The sequence below is a fragment of the Catharus ustulatus genome, chromosome 1, assembly GCF_009819885.2.
Source record: "Catharus ustulatus isolate bCatUst1 chromosome 1, bCatUst1.pri.v2, whole genome shotgun sequence".
In the NCBI taxonomy this organism is placed as follows: Eukaryota; Metazoa; Chordata; class Aves; order Passeriformes; family Turdidae; genus Catharus; species Catharus ustulatus.
The window spans coordinates 55467496-55483686 of record NC_046221.1 but is presented as its reverse complement, the minus strand read 5'-3'; the positions used below and the strand labels follow the sequence as shown (position 1 = coordinate 55483686).

General features: G+C 40.0%; 1 protein-coding gene across 3 annotated transcripts in view; it reads left to right on the top strand.

Moving 5' to 3' along the window:
- The first annotated feature begins 387 nt into the window (after positions 1-387).
- Positions 388-16191, top strand: part of LOC116997656 (biliverdin reductase A-like) — a 50408-nt gene continuing 34604 nt past the window's right edge. The window contains exon 1 of one of the 3 annotated variants that reach the window (XM_033062726.2): positions 388-610. The gene's annotated coding sequence lies outside the window, so the exon portion shown is untranslated. The remainder of the gene's footprint in view (positions 611-16191) is intronic. The other 2 variants (XM_033062708.2, XM_033062716.2) reach the window with 2 other exon arrangements.

The window sequence follows — 16191 nt, the reverse complement described above, 5'->3', positions numbered from 1 at the left end:
TCTTCCTCCTCTTTAGTCAGTGTTTTCATTCTCCCCCTGCCAAAATCACCTTTCACCCAGTTGGCACTTTAGACTCATGAGTTGCCCCTGTTTATTCATCCTTCTGGCCCTATCTTGGGCGTTCTGCCAAGCATCCTTGTGGTCTGTTAGTTCAGCATTCTATTGTAGCTGATTTCAATACACAGACAATCCTAAATTCCTTGTTTCCTATTATTTCTCAACGGCTGCAGCTACAGAGGCATATTAAGCGTATAAACAGGGTTTATTGCTATGTACTTTATCAGTTTGGAAATCCTGCATCAGAGGGACCACTGCGCTTAAAACCGGGGGGGGTCTTGCCCAGGTCCCCGGGGAGGTGCCAGCTCCCGGCTAGCCACGTGCAGCTTCCCGGGAGCTTTGCTCCCAGTCTCAGCGCTGCACCAGCTGCCCCCGGCTTCGGCCCGCCCCTGCAGCGCCGTATTGGATTCCCGGCCCAGGGGGTGTTGCCGCCACGCCAGGACGGGGCGTGCGGGCGGTGAAATGCCGGAGCTGCGGAGCGTTGTATAAGGAGGAGCTGCGGGGAGCGGAAGATCATTGAACAGGACGCGTTTCTCTTCTGGCAGTTGAAGAGGTTAGTGCCTATGGCTTAATCCGTGCTAGCCGTGATTAGGATTTGGAAGAGGGTTTTCCTTTTCTGTTCCTCGCCTCCCCAGGATTGCTCGCCACCGGCGTTTCCCCCTCGGTTGCGGAGGATTGGGGGAGTCCTGCAAGTCACGTTGTCCTAGCTGCTCCGACACCCTCCGCACCAAAGGGTCCGGGCCGCCATCTGGGGAGGAGGAAGCAGAGACGAGGGAAAAAAGGGAAAAGCCCTTTGTTTGGAATAACGCCCTGGTTGCAGTGAAGCAGAGTGCTAGCCTGTAAATGATGTGGAATTAACCAAGTAGCATCTTCGAGTGGCCCGGGCACTGCATGATGAGAGATCATATAAAACCTTTACTACAAACTGGACTTCTTTTTAGAAACGCTGAGCTTCCTTCCAGTCCTGTGAAAATCCATGTTTACTGTAGTCATTTGGTGCTCCCTTCTGAAACAGCAGACCATCAAGCAGGCTGTACCACAGTTTCCCCATGTGTAAAGTGAGAATGAGAATATTTTCCTTTCGTAAAGGGACATGGTGGGGCCATATTTCATTTGGTGGGAGAAAGGTGATTTTTATGTAGTCAGATATGGTACAGAATCCGTGTGTAAAACACATTAACACTTAATTACTTTATGTTCTAGTCATAGCTATCACTTATCTCTAGGTTAAAAAAAAAGAAGATGCGTAGCCTCTACACAGTGAAAGGACAAGCTCAGCCTTTATGTAACTCCTGGCATCCTGCTGAACTTTTGTGTTGAAGCTTGTTGAAGAACCCCAACCAACCAGTATTAATTAGGGCAACAGTTTAATGAACTGATTTTGTGTGAAACAATTTTTTTCCATTTCCTTGCACTGATTTGTCAAATTAAGTTTTGTGGAATAAAGATAGTCTTTCAACTGTTGGATCTGGGGTTACAGTTGTGAATGCGGAATGACATTGTGCCAAAAATCAATAACACAGGGTTTGAACATCTTTCTGTCATTTGTGTCGATAAATGAGAAAATGAAGACAAATATGTTTCAATAATGTAAATCCAACTTGAAGTTTAATCTTCATCATATGAAGACCAATGGATTAATAGATTATTAATTATATAAATGGGTTAATTAAACTATTTTCAGCACATGTAAGAAAGCCTTAGTCTTACTAAAAACTGTCACAAGTACTGCGTATCACTTAAAAGAATAATTATTAATAAATAAATTATTATATATTACTAATGCAATTATAATTTTTAGTAAAATACTTCAAAATTTCTTGCTATTGGATCAGGAAACTTCCCTTATTCTGGAGTGCTGATTTTTCTAGACTCTTCTTCCGGGGTTCACATTTAAATGGTCAAGAAACTTGTTTTCTGATACAAATCTCTGTTCCTTCAAAGAGTGAACTGAGTTACCATTTGTAAAGAGTTGGAGTTTAATTCAATGAAGTATGGTTTGTGTTATCCTTAAAGGACTGACAGTGCTTATTTTGTAGAGCTAGAAAGGAGACTCAATATTTGTAGTTTTCAACTTCTTAGTGTTCTCGTTATTTTCCTATTTGTGCTGTGAAAATAACACCCACTCCTGACTCCCCCAAACCCAATGAGCCAAAAAGACCACCTCCTTCAGCTCTAAGTAATTTAATTTTAAATATCAAAGGGCAGACTTTTTTTTTTGTCGTGAAGAATATGTGCTGTATCCTCAGACTTTGAAAACTAAGCTCTGCAGATGAGAATAGGATTCCTTTGCTCTCTGCACTAAAAGTTTACCGGCCTTGTCAAAACAAGTGAAGATAAATGGATAAATTAACTGATAATAATTATCCAGTTTTCAAATTAAAATGGGAATAGTTTTCCATCTTGCACCAGGGTGTCAGGATGTTAGTAAGACGCAGGACTGGAATGCAGGTTGGCATTTTTGCTTTTTAATGATGGCTCTAAAGTCACCTGAGTTTCATCCATCTTGTAGTGGGAATATTGTACTCTGTATTGTGCAGGTTAGTTGTAGGAAACTTCAAGAGAGTGTTTGCCATTATCACTACTGTGGTCCACTGAAGCTGTCTCTGCACTGCCATCCTTGGCGAAGTCAGCAGTCGGGCAACAGGAGATAAAACTAAACAAAATTGGGAATAAATAGAGAAACTAACAGAGGTTGGATGGGTGTGATAGTGGGAGAATGATGGCATGAGGAAGGAGTTCCTGTGTTTTACACAGCATACAGAAACATCAACGTATGCAGGATTGTGGAAAACTTTCACCTTGGATTTTCAGGCAACCATAGTTCTTTCTGAAACTTGCAGGTAGAGTGTTAAAAGAACTTACATTAAGCTCATAGTACACCTTATTAAGTGAGGCACTAAAAAGGTTTCTTCACTGTGTGGGGAAGCAATAGGGCTTAGGAAAGAAAAACAGTGTGAAAGCCAAGGCACTCTTGCAGTTTAATCCTCTAGTTAAAAAAAACCAACAAAAAACAAAATCAACAAAACCCCACTCTGGAAATACTCATGCCTTGTTGTAACTTAGCAGAACAAAGGTTGTTGAGGAGCTGTGTCATGCCTCTGGAGCTGGCCTTGAACTGTGGCAAATGTTCTCATGCCTGTAAAGCCAAAGTGTGGGACTTCTATCTTAAAGCTCTATAAAATAAGTGCAATTATAATAAAAAGAAAAATGTATATTTGACTTGTTTTCTCTCTGCTCTCTAAGCAAAAAGAGCTTTGGCTCCTTGTCTAAGTGAACTTAAGTGTTCCTTAGACTAGTGTTTGCAACTCAGAGATCTACTGTGCTAATTAGAAAACATTGCAGAAAACGCACCTGACTGGGAAAGATAATGAAATGCATTTGCTAATCCTGTTCCTCCAGATGAGCACAACCCACCACTTTAACAACATGAGTTGAACAATTAGCATAAGTTTTTTCTTTTTTTTTTCTTTCTTCTCAGCGTAGCTTTATTAACCAGTTATAAGGAGCCAGTTTGTGGCAGCTAATGTTCCTATTATAGTAACTAACCTAAATGCTAAATTAAAGGCTGCACAGCACTGGCTAATAAAATAAGAACTTCGCATGGCTTAAGTAATGTTACCACATTATTAGCTTTCCCTCTCTGTGAAATATGTGGGTATAGAGGTATCTTTATCATCTAGTCATTACCTCTGTTCTGTGAATGAGAGGAGAGAAAAGCTGCCAGAAAGAACATGGATTATTGAATAATTCCCAAGTAACAGAAAGGAAGAGGTACTACAGTATGTGAGGGGTAAGTTGAGACCACAGTCATTCTAGTTAAAATGTCATGGATGTCTCTTAGCTCTGTTAGAAGTGATATTTCCCTTTCTGTTGCTAGGGAAAGCAGCTTTTAGTCAGTATTTACTGTCCTTTGCAGGCTCTGACGCTGATTAGTGACAGACCGTTATTTGGTGATGAACATTGAGATCTTGGTAGCTTGCTTGTACTTGTCTTTGGAATAATTAGCTGATTTTTCTCAGACACAGCACAATTGTGTACAGCTGGAAGTGGGATCAGCATGTTAGAGATCTCTCTGTACTTAGTGTTTGCTCTTGGTGACAGAAGATATAAATGTATGAAGGATTGAGGTGGAGGGGTTGTGGTTTGTTTATTTGTTTTGGTTTTGTTGTTGTCAGTAAACCAGATTAATAAAATTTGGATAGAGACAGCAAATTAATTCCTGGTTTTTGTCTTCCTCTAAAGTTTTGATTCTTTAGTGGCAAAAATCTGTGAAGAACTCAGGTAATTGGAACATGGATAAAAGGAATTCCATACTGTTGATAATTCACTGTTAAGTGATGAGGCTAGAAACCAGAGTGATACACTTCTGACATTGTAGGTCATTATGGGCTTTTTCTACTTTCATTCTTGTTCAGTGTGAGACAGAGTTAGGCCTGGTTTTGGTAAGTATGGAGTACTTGTATTTGCAGTCCCGGAGTGCAGTATGTGTTAAAAACAGTCCCGAGGTATCTGCAATGTCTCAGGTTCATCATCCAAAAGTCAGGATAACTGATCCCAGCAGTTACTGAAAATGTTTGCCCTAGGAAATGTGTTTTTCATTTGGATTTTTTTTTAAAGTCTGTTTTAGATTTATTTACTTGCTTGGAGAAAAGAAATAGCTATCTATGCATTTAGTCCAGTATTTGCAAATTAAGATGTACTGCCTGTTCTTATATGCCTGGCATCTGAAATGAGACCTTAAGGCTGAGGGTTTTTGAATAAATATTTTCAAAAAAAATAGGTCATTTGCCTGACTCTACTTATTGTTTAAAAATAATAGTATTCTGCCATGTGTTTCCAACCCAGTTCTTCTTGAATAGGTCCTGGTGACAGTCTGACCTAGTAATATTCACAATATAGATAAAATAAAGACATAGCAAAAGAACCATAAAAATAGCCGTATTATATGATAATATAAACAGGGCTTAAAGTGGCTTATCCTTTGTTTTAGGGTAGGTAAGAGCTTCCTTTCTCCTCTTGCCCCATAAGCAGGGGATGTGGCCACGTAATTCTCTGGCTGCTCTGAGCCCAGTTTTTCTGATAAGACTTCATCAGAAAGGATACTGATGGACACAGCTGGTATCTTTGAAGAAGGCTGAATTTTGCACGGGGGAGATGTATGAGTCACCTTTTTTCTTTTTTGTGTTCATGTACTCAGGCAGGGAGCGCCTTTCAGAAACAGCTGATGGTCTGCTTCATGTCACCCATCCCTGTCGCTTGGGATGGCTGGACCTTCCCACCATCAAATCACCTGTAATATCAGAAACAAAATTTTCTTCTCTTTAAGCACAGGAGGGAAAGTCCTCCTATCCTAGGTGCTCTTAAGTTGTCAACTCCTAAGGAAGCATGAAGGTGCAGATAAACCAGAGTTCAAGTTTCTTTTGGTTAAATCACTACTCAATGAGACTCTTCATCTTTTGCCTGTGGGATCTCATATAACCCTACTGACTGGTGGCCTTTTTCATCAAGAGAATCATTATGAACAGGAAGAACTGATGCAGTTGCCAAGTCACTCTCCATCATATTTGAAAAGTCGTGGCAATCAGGTGAAGGTCCCAGTGGCTGGAAAAAGGGAAACATCACACTCGTAGCAGGGGGGGTGGACTAGATGATCTTTAAAGGTTCCTTCCAAGCCAAGCCATTCTGCTGTTCTAAGAAAAAGAAGTGCAAAGCACATTCCTTTACTGCATGCTCATGACTATTATTTTGAATATCCAGCTCGTAGATGATCTTTTTATGGCTTATATGCCTATCTGGAATAAACTTTCCTATTCCAGAGTGAAAAACAGATCCATCAAGATAAAAAGCCATCCAACCTTATAGCAAGTGTAGTAAATGGCTTATGATCTCTAAGTTTGACTCAAGCTGTGATTTGGCCACACTGTCACATTCTTTGTCCAACTCAATTTGATCCTAAACAAAACCAGTGGATCTGAGAATGGATTATTGCGACAGTTGTCATTCACATTTTCTGAGCTGCTGAGGTTCTGCTTCTGCCTTTATGTACTCAAGTCTGACCATGGGAGGGAAGAACAGAGATTTAGTATCTAATGTCTTAGATGGGCATCCATAAATCAGTGACAACTTAGAGATGCCCACCTGTACTGTTTGTGTTTATCATATTAATGTAAGGTGCCTTGTGTTTTCCATTTCTAGTGATAAAGAAATTTTGTGTTTGAAACTAGTTTTATGGAGGGGCCACAGTCATGCCTGAGATATGGATGGCTTAAATAATAAATATTAATCTTCCAGCCTTCTTTCCCAGAACCTCAAAATGCTTTCTTGAGTTTAGTTAGCAGAAAGAAGCTAAGAAGAGAAGAAGGTATTTAGACAGACATTTTAGAAAGGAGAAAGGCTGAAAAAAGTAATGCTGTGACATTTTAGAATTGTGTTTATGTTACTGTTGGTGGCACAGGAGGGTGGTAGTTCAGTAAAGCCACAGTCTTCTTTTCAGAACTCAGCGACCTCTTTGGCTGTTTAAAGGAATGATGCAGTTAAGGGCATGAACTTGAGGTGGGGGACAAAGCTTTTCTCTTAAAAATGTAACTGTTAACTCATTTCACCAAAATATGGGAGAAAAAATGGGATGGGTACAGCCTAGTAAAATCAGGGAAAAAGAGAGTAATGTTTGCATTATGTTTCAAATGGAAGCATTCATTCCTGGAAATCCTCCTGTTTTCATGATCCTGTTATTTTTCTGCCTCTTTTAAAAGGTATATTTCCCTCTTCCAGTGCCCAGAGCATTGTCTGCGCTTGAATCTTCACAATAGCTGTTTTAGTCATTTCAAAATCAGGTGCTTGTGCAGATCCTGCCTGTGACAGAAAATTATCCCTTTGTTCAGCCACAGTTGTTATAAAGTAATAGTCCACTATGATGTGGCAGAGGAAAGAAGAGTGATACTGGGTTCTCTTATCCGGTTACACGGCAATGCTGGTTCTGAGTAAACTGTGCATTTAAAATACTACTCTGAACAGGCAGTCAGCTTCAGTAAAACCTTCTAGCTCACATCTTTGAAGGCAGACTGTAAGGAAATAAAGAAGGCAGGGGTGGTGTTTAAGTCTATTACCCAATTATAGTTATTTTTACATAGATTTTTGGAGAGGGTCTTTGAAATTGCCAGCAGCTTCACTGGTCCCAAATGGATGAGATTTAAAAAAGTATGTAGAAGCTATGATACCATTAATATCCTGGCACAATCCATCCTGTACTCTCTGCAGCTAGTGGCGTTGTGTGAATTCAATCATCAAGTTGGTTTATAATTTATTACGAGTTTTGTATTCATTGCACACTTATGTTCAGGAGCTGAAATATATGTCCATCTTTCTTTAGACATGTTTTAAATATAAGTAGCTTTGGAGTGGCTTTAGCCAAGTAGTCTTATACTTTGCCTGATGTTGGACCAATTTGATGACAGTTTTTTGTGGTCCTTTTGGAGACTTTATGCAACAATAAATCTAGTGATGGTGAATCTGTAAAGAGGCAGACAGTTGTAAATAGGAACCAATTTGTAGGTTGTTCTTTCGCTTGCTTTTTAACCCTGAGTGTGAGCCTGAGTACTGTTCTACTTGGCATGCTTAAAGGGTCTGGTTTTGGCGTGCTCAGATCTGACTGACTGTACAGTCAAATCAAAACTAGTGGTATTTTAGCTGTCTTTGCATATAAAACTACATCTGTGCAGGAATCGCAGGGTTTGATGTGGGTAAACCTAGGAATTGTGAGATGTGGGGTTTGCTTTTGCATTGTATTCAGTTATACACAAATAAAGCGTTGTTCTTCCTAAAACACTTTGCATAGAATCGAATGTGCAGTTGCAATACTGTGGGAAATATGCTTTTAGAGGTTTTCTGTAACCTTCTTAATATTTTTAATTTACTTTTTAATCGGGTTTTAGGTAAGATACCAAATACCCCCTCTAGTGGCTGATGCCTCGGAAAAGGAGTTTGCTCTCTGAGGACAATTTTAACAGATGAGTTGTACTTCACAACTACTTGACTGCTGAAGCACACTGAAATGCAGACTAACTCTTCATGAGAGGCTGTCCTGTGTGGTACTTGAGTGTTGTTCATTAAGATGAAAAGTATTGAGCTCTAAAGTTAGAAGGGAGTAGCTGATATAATTACTTTTCTTTCAAAACCTCTGTTTTTCCCTGCTCTCAAGCAATTTATGACATTGATAGATTTCCAGAAGGTAATGGGAATGGATAGCAATCATTGCATTTTTCAGTCTCTACTGAATGGTAGACTGATAAAATGACAGAGGCTATAGGGCACGGTTTTTAACATTGCAACATTATGCAAAAGTTTATCTATTTCCTAAATTATCACAATCTAGTTATTAATGAAAAAACAATTTTATATCACCCTCAATTCGTTTTAGAAGGGTGAAGATTTTTTTTTTCTGGGTTAGGGGATGAGAAAGTCATCTAAAACGTTACACTTGTCTGACTAGCTAAATTCTGTGTATTTATTGGTTTTTTGAAGAGGGTATGAAGCAGGCCTTCAGTGTTATGTGCTGCTGTCATGCTAGCAATGCAGGCAGAGGGTTTCATCAGCTATGGTAAGCAATATCTTTATTGTGACTGCAACATGTAGTAGGAGTGCTTTTTTTGTTAGGGGGATTCAGAAAATAGGTCAACCTGGTAGAGATCTGGGATGCAGTGACCTTTAGTGGACCGGAAGATAGATATCATCTATTGGGTTGAGTCCATAAGGATATTAAAAGAACATTCTTGTAGCTGGATATGTGTTTTGTTTGTATACTAATATTACAGTCAACAGCAAAAACTTTCTAAATTTCCTAATCCCATTGAGATCAATGGGATTAGTTGTGATTAAAGCTAGGCAAGCATATAATTCCTTTTAAGATTTGAGTTTCAGATTAATTAAACAAGAGAAGGAAAAGAAGAAACCTATTGCTTTGTTGTTTATCGTGGGGCATGTGATAGGCATATATGTAGATATTTCAGTGCAAACTTTATTTATAGTCATGTTTTCTAGATATCTGATCTGTGTGGGATTTCCTGTAGTGAAGAAGAGAGGTTGTAATAATACTTACTTACTTCTTACACTGCTCTTATTGTCAGTAGGTCTGAAAGTGCTTTACAGAAGAGAGAGGTTCCCACTCTTCTGGGACTGATAGGAAAAGGGGGTGTGTTTTGCTTGCCTTGGGTCAACGAGTGAACTTCTGTGAGACAGTAAGAATACAACCTGGAAATACAGCTTTCCTGCTTCTGCCCAGCCCTTCTCTGCATTCTTTAGACCCTCTGAAGAAAAAAGAGCTTGTAGAAAGGACTGCAGTAATTGGCATGAAAATGCAGGGGCAGATGTAGTAATTGAGAAAATATTTCAGAACATTTTTCTGTGACTGTTCATCATTCACTTCTAGTCATGTTATAGCAAAAGGTTGGAAACCTCTTCTGGCATTAGAGTTTATCTGCAAAGCACATGTCAGTCTGTCAAGTGAGATGGAGAAGCCTCTTCTCTTAGTAGGTGACACAGCAAAAACAAAATGGCCAGCATAAGTGAGGGAAGGGAATGGCCTGAAATTCTTGGGCATGTCCCATGTGCTGTCCTGTCATCTACACCTCTTGTGATTAGCTCTGACAATTTTCCAGAAATAAAGGTATGGATAAGTAGTTCTCCAATTATTAGTAAAAAAAAAAAAAAAAAAAAAAAGGCAAAAGGCATTCAATTTTGAACAGCATAACAGTCAGCATGAAACAGCAATTCCTTTGTATGAAGTAGGTGTTTAAGCAGAGTCTCAGTAATTAGTGTTCAGACACTTAGCTGCACAGAGACTTTACTCTGGGGGCTTTATTGCTCTACATGGAAGCTAGGGGACATGGCTTATGGTCCCCAGGGACCTGGCAGAGTTGCTGCTTCATGATAACTTTAGTGTTTACGCAGATGTTAAGGTCAAAAATGTGGTAGAGGATGTTTCATGCTTTTTTCTATCTTTTTTGAGTTAGTACTATTTTTAGCTTTATTCAGGGTTATTTTCTCAGGCAGAGATCAGTAGTGTAGCAATACTCTTCTTTGGTCACATGGAAAATTAGAATCTGTGAATCACTGATAACTCCTAAACAGCATGTTCTCCTGGATGGACTTTACTCCAAGTAATTGACTTGTTGCTTGTTAAAATGTTCTGCTCTTCTCTTCTTCTATCACTATGTCAAATTCACTTTCAAAAAACTGTTATAGAACATTAAAACCTGAAAGAAATTTGGGGACGTTTTTGTGGCTCCCTTTGCTTTAGGGCATATGCTAATTAGCCACGTACAAGCAGCCTTTTGCTTAAACAGTAGCAGTGATGAGGGCTGCAGTTATATGCAATTGTTTATTTACCACCAGAAGTTTCACAAGACATTCTGTAATTCAGTCAAGAGCAGTTCCTTGAAAATTATTTTAAGTAAGGGTTTAATTTTTTTTACGGAGATATTTTTATAAAATAAAAACTGAGTTCTTCATATCTATCTATAATTAATTTTTCAGGTTCCCCTAAGCAGGCTCACTACTTTCTTCATAGTTTCAAACTTAGCAGTGTAGGTATATTGAAATGTAATTTGAGTTTCAAACAAAATGAGTCTGACTGATGATAGGTTCCAGAGATATGTTGAAAAGCTATTTTAAAAGTGTTTCTCCTCTTCAGACTAGCAACTAAATCACAAAGGGTGACTACAGGCAAGAGAACAGAACAAAATGGTCATTCTTAGCCATGCATGTACATCCAGAACTTCTGTTTCAGTCCTCCATAGTGTAGAATATGTCGCACATTAAAACCAGATCTTCAGATTTTTTCAGTACTTCTCATGGTTTTATATTACTTTTGTGAGATGATATTGCTTCAAGTATGGAGTTGCAGGCTCTAGAAAGCAGCCATGCGATGGGTGTCAGGACCACTGCAGACTCCAGAGTTAGCAGAACTGTGTTTAAATAAAAGCTTTCCCCCTGCTCAGGTATTAATGCTGGAGACAGCCTATCTGTTATAAATGCAGTTCTTTATTATCAGCCATCTGCTGGTTAGAGTAAAGGTGCTTGTTTGGCAGCTTAACACAGCATCTGTCCATGTATCAATGTAACTATATCAACTTCAACTTTGGCAATCAGCTGGAAAACTGTAATTTAATTGGTGAACCTGCATATAAATGTAAAAAAATGCAGGTGTATTGTTCCAAGTGGCATTTGAAAGCCAAGAGCGTAAGTCCCCTCTGGCTGTTTCCAAAGTACAGTGGTGCCAGTCAGGATGAGAGATTGTTTTCTGCTGGCAAACCTCTGTGGGAGTTATAACTCACTCAGCAGAGCTGCTGTGCCTGTCAGAAGGCTGTGGCCTGGGCTGTGATCACCAGAGAGATAAGTGGGAGAGATGAAGAGGTGCTGGTCAGGGTAGATATTTAAGTCCATAACAAACAACTCTCAAGGAAAACATACATTTGCAAATTGCTCTATTACTTCTATGTGCTGCAGTTTTCCTCTGAAATGTGGAGACTGTAAATGGTCTTTGCAGGTCTTTGAGAAAATTTCTGATTCTCATTTTATGTTCAATTAATGTTTTGAAGACAAGTGGCAAAGAGTGTTGGGGGTTACCTTTCTGACTTTTTCATGTAAAAACTTTACTATTCTAAAGCAGAGCAAAAATAATCCATCATGCTAACTGAATTAAAACATTTTTTTTTCCTTTTTATTTGAGATTTTCAATTGGGAACCTGTGCAGGGCCTCCTTCCAGGACATACTTCAGGATATACAGAAGTTAAAGTGCATAACTGGTTTGCTGCAGAAAAAAAGTATTTATGCTTTTGAGTAGGCTGCTAAATTGGAGTATTGTGTGTTTTTCCTTTCTAAATAATGACACTAACATAATCCACTCTGTCCAGCTTCAACTCTCTGTGTTCTGGGCAGATGTTTCATGCTAAGGGGAGACAGTGAGAGCAAGATGTGGTGGCACAGGTTGTAGCACGTACCACCAACCTGAATACAGCATCTGAACAGGTCCCTGGGTATTTGAAATCAAAAAGTTAGGGCTGAGAGAAACCTCCAGTTTTCAACTTGATGATTTTACAGTGACTGCTGTTGTTTAATACCGGTATTTCCCGATAAACTTTTGCTGAGGAAGGTTCTGCAATCCTCATCTCAGGGCTCTACTGCAGTAAGAGAAAAAATATTTTGTATGATATCTAAACAACAGATCCATTTGAAAGGAACTCTGGAAAACTTCCCCAGTCTGTTACCAAATAACAGTAAAAATAAAGACTCCTTAATGCCTGTATAGCATTAAGAAGCCAGCATTCTTTATTTGGCCAGATGCACGACGGGATATCTCCTCCAAAAATCATGCACACTGAATACAGAAAAGGTACTGTTTATATACTATACTTTACATATATATTCATTGATTTTTCTCAGAATAAACATACATATGATAATATTTTCCCAGAAATCATTAACTTATTTTCCCTCCCCTTTTAATATATGTTCTTTTGTCCTAGAGTCTTTTTGGTGGTCCCTGGTGGTTGGTGACCCCAAAGTCATACCTGACTGCCTAGTAAACTGCTAAAATTTGGCACAGCTGGGCTGGTTGCTTTCTAGTTCTTCTTAAAGAATGGGTATGCAGTTCTATAGGCCAGTGGTTTTTGAAGAATAAGTATTGTGTTAACTCACCAGGTGCAGACAATTTTCATCTAGCAATAAGTCCAGCCAGATTTTTTGTTAGAGGAAAAGATCAGGCTGAATCAAACAGCCTGAAAGAGGCAAGACTTCCATAGTCCTGATCAATATTTAGGCTTAAAATGTATTTCTAGCACATGCATGCAGGGCATACATACACACCATGTATATGTCCAGACGTACAGATCACAGACAGAGCACTCACAGAAACACAGACAGCACCAGCAGTCTCCTTGCGCTTGCCTCTCTGATTGAGCAGGGTGAAAGTCTGCTAGTGAGGGTGTGGATGTATGTTCATATGTACAAGGGGGGTCCCTCCAGCAGCCAGGCTCAGACACTTATGGTTCAACTGCTGAGTATGCCAGAGTGAACTAACCTTGACACCAGTATTTTCAAATTAAATTCTAATCTGTGAGGTTTCTGCTACTCTTAAGATACATGTGACCTTTTAGGCAGTACGCTTTAAAACATCAGGCAGAGATGGCTTCAGGAAAGCCTCCTGCGTCTGTGTTACGCTATTACCTGTGACATTAACTGCAAAATATTTTGATTTCTGATGTGAGTAACTCATTCATATTTGTGGTAATGAGATTTGAAAACTGCAGGGAAAATGCAGGAGGCGTACTGAAATTCTTTATATATCACAGGAGAGGATGCTTGTACTCATTCTGTGATGTCTAGACATGCCATGAGAAATTTTCTTGAATGGGAGATAATTCCTGAATTCTACCTTTTAGCATGCTTCTGCACTACTTTGCATGGCCTTAGTGATGTTGCATAAAACAGAGATAAGCCTCACTTCCCTCAGGCTTATCTCACTGAGTGTTAGAAATTTTGAGATGTAGGGTCCCACTTGTGATTGTGCTGGGGAGGAACACTGTTGCTGGGTGACAGATTTCTTTGGACTTACTCCATTGTTTGTTTTGTTGCTAAATATTCCTGCTTTGTTACTAAATTTTGCAAGAATATTTGGGTATAAACCACTTCTTTTTTTTCTTTTTGTTAATTGCTACAGAGTACCCTAGATTTAATGCGGGAAATACACAGCAGAAGCACAGAAAGCTCAAGAGCAGAGGAGTGCTGGTACAATGATATATTGGTGTAGAATAAATTATCCTCTTGAGCTATTTGCCTTTCTCAGCTCTTTCTCTGTGTCTTGCAGGGCACATCTTCCTTGGTAAGAGGAGCCACTTGTGCTGGCTGTCAGTGGGGAAGAGCTCCCATAGCAGTCGGTGCCTGCCACCATCCCCCTTGTCCCAGTTCAGAGGGGACCTGTGGTGAGCCTGGCAGGGCTGCCTGCAACCCTGCCAGGGTGGGTGCTGCTGTGATGTGGGAGGCATTCCTTAGTCACAGCATGAGAGCATGAAAGACTTCTCCTGTCCTTCTCATCAGCTCTCTTTGCTTTCATACAGCTAATGAGGAAAAGGCAGAGAAAATACTTTTGGACACTGGCCATTATACTGTTGTATCACTTACAGTATGAGTATTCTCTTTTACAGAATGATGGGAACTGAAATTCAGCAGCCTTGAAAATGCCTCTGAAATCCTTTTGTTAAAGCTTTAACAGAGATTACTGATTTTAAGAAAAAGGTGTGACATGCAGGCAGAGCAGTTTGTGATTTGGTTTTCCTACTTCATAATTTTTATAGTTGAAAGATTATTGTAGCTCTTTTCCTCTTGTAAAGGTTTGAAAGAAGAAGTAAATTTTTATATATCCATCTAGACTCTCAGATGAGAATTGTCTATTCTGCTCTTACCTGGTTTGTAACAGTTCTGCAAAACACCTAGTTTAATTTTCTGCCTGAGCAGCTGCAGATTTTGGTGTGTGAGCAAAGTTAGGGTAATAAAAAACCACAGCAGGGATGCAAACATAGCAATTTTTCTTTTAGCTAAGCGCGTAAGCAAAGGTTCAGGAGTGTACATTAAATAGCTGTTTTGTTTGGTATATTAGCCACCAAACCCTTGACCTGGACCAAATGGCTGGTTGCTATGGCAACAGGTTGCACATTTTGTTCTTAGGTTAAAATCATCTTGCTTCTCTTAAATATTAGTTTTGAGGAGATCAGAAGAAACTAGGGAATTCTTTTTTCAAAGGAGAGGCAAAAATACTGATGTTCAACTACCTGAGCATCTGCAGAGACATTCTTTGTTCCCTGAAGAAGGTAGTCACTTCCCCCCTCCACTTGGCAATATCACAACTGTAGGAGGTTCAGGGGAATTTATTTGCTATATGCCTCCAACTCCCAATCCCACTGAAGGCAATGGGAAAAATATTAACAGCTTAATTCTGAACTCAGAATAAGCTCATGATCAGATCAGCTCTTTTCAAGCTGGACTTGTGAGAGACTGAAAAGATTGATGTCTCGAGATGTTGTGGGCTGCACGTGTGGAGGAAGGGGCAGGTCAGGCCTTGCTCTGGCAAAGCAGTGCCCTGCCCTGTACACCCCCACCCCAGAACCTGTATCCCAGCCTGGCAGAAGCTGCCAATCCCTGGCACACCAGAGGCAATGCTCCATGCCTGCCTCTGGAGCCCCTAGCTCAGCTCCTGAGTGACCACATGACACCAGAAGTCCCACCTGGTGGGGATGGCCCAGGAATACCAGGGGGTATTTAAGGCTGAACGCAAGGCAGATGTCTTGACTGTACCTCCTCTTGGAATTTCTGTCTGTACTCCACTGGAACCCAGGAGCTGGTAGCTATATTTGGTTTTTTCTTTATATTTTCTGTTTTTCTTTCTTGCTCTCTCTTCTAATTCCCTCCTCTTGGATTTTTGAGTAACTTAAAATTTAACTGTCTTAGAGTTTGCAAAGTTGAATGAGCCAAGTTAATGCTTTGAAAAGTGTTTTCTGTTGATTGAATGTTGCACTAAATTTGCCCAGATATCTCTGATTTTCTAAGTTGCCCGTAAAATCTTTTTTGTTACTTTGACCTCTTGAGAATATCTTATCGGTACTTCTCCTGTGCATCTAACTCAGAGTGCATGAACAATTGTACGCCCTTTTGAAAGTCTCATTGATCAAGGTTGTTTGGAGCCTTACAATACTAAAAAAGTATTGTGACAGTGGTCAAACGCTGTGGCAGGGGAATGGGACATTGCAGGATTGGCAGCTGTGGGGGCAGTAAGAACTCAGCATGGCCCTGGTGCAGCTGAGTGAGGTTTGGATTGGGTGACCTTCTCGGGCTCCTTCCAGCTGAGGTCATTCTGCAAGTCTCTCTTTTTCTCTTTGGCTATTGAGAAAAGCAAATGTGATGGAGAGCTGAGACCAGGATGCTGCCTGTGGGTGGTACTGAAAAGGAGTTTTGTGGTTACATTGCCCTCTTTTCCCCCCCCTCCTCTCTTAGCCCTACACACTTCTCTTCCCTGGTGAATAGCGTCACCATGCCATACCTCAAATACTTGGTGATAAAATGTCACTGTAATTCCCCTAGAG